This window comes from Idiotropiscis lumnitzeri, unplaced genomic scaffold, assembly GCF_059441095.1.
Source record: "Idiotropiscis lumnitzeri isolate Australia: NSW breed Sydney's pygmy pipehorse unplaced genomic scaffold, RoL_Ilum_1.0 HiC_scaffold_136, whole genome shotgun sequence".
NCBI lineage: Eukaryota > Metazoa > Chordata > Actinopteri > Syngnathiformes > Syngnathidae > Idiotropiscis > Idiotropiscis lumnitzeri.
In genome coordinates this window covers 19,441-25,920 of record NW_028283674.1, presented here as the reverse complement: position 1 = coordinate 25,920, position 6,480 = coordinate 19,441, and positions in this window count along the sequence as shown.

The following is a 6,480-nucleotide window of genomic DNA, read 5'->3' as shown; positions in this document are numbered from 1 at the left end:
CAGGGCTGCTCTGCATGTTGTGCTGGGCCACCTGGAACAACAGCGGAGCTATGCAAGGATGCTCTTTGTGGACTACAGCTCGGCATTCAACACGATCATCCCAGACATCCTCGTCGCCAAACTGGACACTCTCGGCCTCCCTGCCCTCACACGCATCTGGATTAAGGACTTTCTGACCAACAGACCCCAGACTGTGTTGCTCGGCCCCTACACGTCCTCCACCCTCATGCTGAGCACCGGTTCCCCCCAAGGATGCGTGCTGAGCCCTCTCCTGTACGCCCTCTACACCTACGACTGCAGCCCGGCCCACGGCAACAACACCATCGTCAAGTTTGCTGACGACACGACAGTGGTCGGTCTGATCTCGGAAGGTGACGAGACAGCCTACAGAGAGGAGGTAGGGAGACTGACAACTTGGTGCAAGGAGAACAGACTGCACCTTAACTCTGCTAAAACAAAGGAGATTGTCATCGACTTCAGGAGGAACAAGACGCTGCCGCCCCCCCTCTGCATCGAAGGCGTGTGTGTGGAGAGGGTCCACACGTTCAAGTTCCTGGGAGTACAGATCTCCGATGACCTTTCTTGGAGTCACAACACCACAGCAGTGGTAAAGAAGGTCCGCCAACGTCTGCACTTCCTGAGAGTCCTCAGGAAATTCAACCTGGACAGGAAGCTGCTGCTGGCCTTCTACCACTCGTCCATCGAGAGCCAGCTGACGTACTGTGTCTCCACCTGGTACAGCGGCTGCACTGAGGCGGACAGAGTGAGGCTCCAGAGGACAGTCAAAACAGCGCAAAGGATTATTGGCTGCCCTCTCCCCTCGCTGTCGGACATCTACACCGCCCGGTGCCTCAGAAGGGCTCTCAACATCGTCAAAGACAATACCCACCCAAACTCACACCTGTTCGACCTGTTGCCCTCTGGCAGGCGCTACAGATGCATCAAATCAAGGACCAATAGACTGAGAAACAGTTTCTTTCCGAGAGCCATCTACATACTGAACTCTCACACACACACGAGACCACCCTAACCTTGCAAAACAGCATTGTGATGTGTTTCTATATGCCCTATTTAGTACTGAATTCCATTGCACTGTCTTATTTATTTATCTAATTTATATATTGTCTGTATTATTGTTGTATTGCACTGGAGAGGGGAGCCCTCTAATCTCGTTGCACACTTGAGTACAATGACAATAAAGGGATTTCTATTTCTATTCTATTCTTTTTTTAACTTTTCTCGAGGGCCATGGCGAGCCATTTAAAAAAAGCTGCACAACTAACGTATAAAATATTGATAAATTTGCTCTGCCTGATGTGTGTGTAAAGTTTCACGAGTTGTCGTTCATATTTAGAACCTCATAATCAGCGTTGTTTTATTGCCGAACAGTGCAATGCCACTCCCACAACTTTTCACGAAAAAGGATGAATTTCGTATTGTGACATCCTCATGGCCGAAACAGTCATCCGAGCATATATGAGGGCGACCTTGTTGAGTTGCACGGAGAAAAACATCCAAGAAAATAACTTGTATTAGCTTTTACCAGTTGGTGGCGCTACTACTACGATGAAAAATAAGTTGGTAGATGTCTTCAGGGCTGAAGTATCCTCAAATGTGTACAACTTCGAGAAGATAGGATCATCTGAGTCATGTTGCCGGAGCTTTTGTTGCCACAAAGTACAATCGGATTTTTCAGCACCGTAATAGCCACGCCTTTTGCCAAAACGTCACAAAATTCGGCAGAGAGTAAGATCATTGTCTTGAGTCTTTTCTGACTAATTTTCAGTCGGATTCGTCAAAAGGGCACCGTGCAGTACGTGAAAATTAAAATAAAAACAAATTTTTGATTCCACTTGGCGGCGCTGTGTGTATAACAAAATAATAACATTAAGATGTCTTCAGGTCGGGACCTTTTATTTACAGGTGAAGGTTTGGATTTTTAGGAGCATGTGCAGGGGCGTTATTAAGCATTCATTTATTTGTATTAGGTTCATTTTGTCTTCTTATTATTGATATTTGACTGATTCATTAAAAGCAGACAATTATGTTTTAGGTTAATTTTTTACCTGACATGTTTCGGCGAGTCTTTCGCCTTCTTCAGAGTGTCGCATGATGGTGTCTTGAGACCCGTCTTTATCAGCTGATGTTCCATGAGGGTGTGACTTACCTGTCAAAAAAATGAAAAATCAGAGCAGTAAAAGAACAAGCACAACATGAACATTACAAATCAGCAATCACTGACCACTGCAAAAGGGAAAACCACATCATGGACCGGGAGAAGGGCAGGGTCATCCGCACCGAAGAGAACAAACAACAGCGCTGGATCAGAGAGGCCATTGAGATCTGCAAGCGAGGCATAAAAACCATGAACAGAGACAAGGGAGCCTTCATCCTCTCTACCACCTGGAGCAGCATCTTGGCGGAGTGAACGGACAGCGGGGGCGTGACTTGCCTTCATTCTTGTGACAGGTAAGTCACGCCCTCATGGAACATCAGCTGATAAAGACGGGCCACAAGACACCATCATGTGACACTCTGAAGAAGGCGAAAGACTTTCGTATTGTGACATCCTCAAGGCCTAAACACTCATCCGATCAAAAATAAGTTGGCAGCCGTCTTCAGGGCCTGAATATCCTCAAATGTGAAAAATTTCGAGAAGATGGATCATCTGAATCATTTTGCAGGAACTTTTGTTGCCACGGAGAATAATCAGACTCTGCGGCACCGTAATAGCCACGCCCTTCGAAGGAAAGTCACAAAAATAGGGATAGAGTAAGATCAATGTCTTGAGTCTTTTCTAGCCAATTTTCAATCGGATTCGTTAAAAGGGCACCGTGCAGTACGTCAAAATGTAAAAAATGATATTGATTGGCGCAAGGTGTATAACAGAATATAAACATATAGATGTCTTCAGGTACCGACTCTTTATGTACATGTGAAGTTTTGGATTTTTAGCAGCATGTGCAAGAGAGTTATTAAGCATTTTGTCCATTGCGGCGAAGGAAATCTTAAGTGAAAACTTCGAAGCCCCGCCCCCGTCATATAGTATTTTGGAAACAAAAAATTTTAGCCCCAGTGTTTGTCCCAGGTCTTAAGATGCTACAGACAGAATTTTAAGGCAATCAGATGAAGCCTTTAGGATCAGGGTGCAAAAGAATGACCCCTGTAAACATGCAAAAAAGGGCAAAAGTCGGACTTTCAAAAATTCATAACTCACTTCCTGTTCATATTAGACTTTTAAAATATCAAATTTCTCGCCATGCCCGATGAGACTGCCAAGTTTGGTGAGTTTTTGTGCATGTTTCGGGGGTCAAAAATGCAATCGAACAATCGGAAAAATAATAATAATAATAATTTCTACAAAAACAACAGGGACTTCGCAGTGGTCGCTGCTCAGGCCCTAATAATAATAATAATAATAAGAATAAAAGTAATAATATTTTCTACAAAAACAATAGGGACCTCGCAGCCGTCGCAGCTCGGGCCCTAATAACAATTTCTAGAAAAACAATAGGGACCTCGCAGCGGTCAATGCTCGGGCCCTAATAATAATAATAATAATAATTTCCACAAAAACAATGGGGACCTCGTAGCGGTCGCTGCTCGGGCCCGAATAATAATTTCTACAAAAACAATAGGGACATCGCCGCGGTCGCTGCTCGGGCCCCAATAATAATTTCTACACAAAGTCCATTGTGGTGACCCGCCCCTTTTTAAGTAAATTCAAAATGGCCGACTTCCTGTAAAACCTAGCTCATTGCTCCAAGAGACTTTTTTGTAGGTCTTGGTCTTATACATACAGTGAACCCTCGCTACTTGGCGGTTCACCTTTCGTGGGTTCAGTGCTTCGCGGGTCTAAAAAATATTCGGGGGCATTATAGTTTCGCCGAGCGGCACGACGGGGCGCTGGAGCGGTTAGACGGCCGGTGTGCGCCGAAGAAGAGCGTGGGCGAAGAGGAGAGTGGACGAAGAAGAGCACGTTCCCCCGGACACGATCGGTGGCGACGTTTCGCGCGGTTCGGACAGTACCAGAGCTCCGGCCGGCGTGCGTGGCAGTTAAGCCGTAGAGGAGAACCTTCCCAGGGCACGGGCGGTGCCAAGCGGCCCCTAAGTTTAACCGAATGGAAGCTCCGGAGGAGGAGGGCATGCTCGCGTCACAGTAAGCCGAAGAGGAGCACCTTCCCCGGGCACGGGCGGTTCCAAGCGGCCCCTAAGTTTAACCGAATGGAAGCTCCGGAGGAGGAGGGCATGCTCGCGTCACAGTAAGCCGAAGAGGAGCACCTTCCCCGGGCACGGGCGGTGCCAAGCGGCCCCTAAGTTTAACCGAATGGAAGCTCCGGGGGAGGAGGGCGGGTGTGTGTCACAGTTAAGCCGAATTGGAGCACCTCTTCCGCCCGGGCACGAGCGGAGCGCGAAGCTGTCAGTTATGAATGTATAGAAGAATAAATAAATAAATAAATAAAGAATGCCACCTTTCATTTCACAGGGCACACCGGACGGCGTACCAGCAGGTAAAAGTCGGAGTAATTAAATAAATACAAAAAGAATGGCTGGGGAATAAAAAAATAATACGTTTTAATAATAATTTGTTTTTTTTGTTATAACATGAATTTCACTCTCTCTCTCTCTCTCTCTCTCTCTCTCTCCCCCGTATATATATATATATATATATATATATATATATATATATATATATATATATATATATATATATATATATATATATATATATATATTTATTCTATATATTGTATTTTCTTTTAAGCATTTTTGAAGGTGCGCCGCTACTCCGCGGATTTTCAGTTTCCGCGGGTGGTCTCGGTCCCCATTAACCGCGATAACCGAGGGTTCACTGTACTCCATAAAATTTACAAAAAGCGAGGTGAAACACTCAACCAGGGCTGCTTTTTTGAACATTTCTCGAGGGCCATGGCGAGCCATTTCAAAAAAGCTGCACAACTAACGTATAAAATATTTATAAATTTGCTCTGCCTGATGTGTGTGTCAAGTTTCACGAGTTGTCGTTCATATTTAGAACCTCATAATCAGCGTTGTTTTATTGCCAAACAGTGCAATGCCACTCCCACAACTTTTCACGAAAAAGGATGAATTTCGTATTGTGACATCCTCATGGCCGAAACAGTCCTCCGAGCATATATGAGGGCGACCTTGTTGAGTTGCACGGAGAAAAACATCCAAGAAAATAACTTGTATTAGCTTTTACCAGTTGGTGGCGCTACTACTACGATGAAAAATAAGTTGGTAGATGTCTTTAGGGCTGAAGTATCCTCAAATGTGTACAACTTCGAGAAGATAGGATCATCTGAGTCATGTTGCCGGAGCTTTTGTTGCCACAAAGTACAATCGGACTTTTCAGCACCGTAATAGCCACGCCTTTTGCCAAAACGTCACAAAACTCGGCAGAGAGTAAGATCATTGTCTTGAGTCTTTTCTGACTAATTTTCAGTCGGATTCGTCAAAAGGGCACGTTGCAGTACGTGAAAATTAAAATAAAAACAAATTTTTGATTCCACTTGGCGGCGCTGTGTGTATAACAAAATAATAACATTAAGATGTCTTCAGGTCGGGACATTTTATTTACAGGTGAAGGTTTGGATTTTTAGGAGCATGTGCAGGGGAGTTATTAAGCATTCATTTATTTGTATTAGGTTCATTTTGTCTTCTTATTATTGATATTTGACAGATTCATTAAAAGCAGACAATTATGTTTTCGGTAAATTTTTTACCTGACATGTTTCGGCGAGTCTTTCGCCTTCTTCAGAGTGTCGCATGATGGTGTCTTGAGACCCGTCTTTATCAGCTGATGTTCCATGAGGGTGTGACTTACCTGTCAAAAAAATGAAAAATCAGAGCAGTAAAAGAACAAGCACAACATGAACATTACAAATCAGCAATCACTGACCACTGCAAAAGGGAAAACCACATCATGGACCGGGAGAAGGGCAGGGTCATCCGCACAGAAGAGAACAAACAACAGCGCTGGATCAGAGAGGCCATTGAGATCTGCAAGCGAGGCATAAAAACCATGAACAGAGACAAGGTTGCCTTCATCCTCTCTACCACCTGGACCAGCATCTTGGCGGAGTTAACGGACAGCGGGGGGCGTGACTTGCCTTCATTCTTGTGACAGGTAAGTCACGCCCTCATGGAACATCAGCTGATAAAGACGGGCCACAAGACACCATCATGTGACACTCTGAAGAAGGCGAAAGACTTTCGTATTGTGACATCCTCAAGGCCTAAACACTCATCCGAGCAAATATAAGGTAGATTTTGTGAACCTGCCCGGAGAAAAACATCAACGAAAATAATTTGTATTTGTTTTAACCAGTTGGTGGCGCTACCACTGCGATCAAAAATAAGTTGGCAGCCGTCTTCAGGGCCTGAATATCCTCAAATGTGAAAAATTTCGAGAAGATGGATCATCTGAATCATTTTGCAGGAACTTTTGTTGCCACG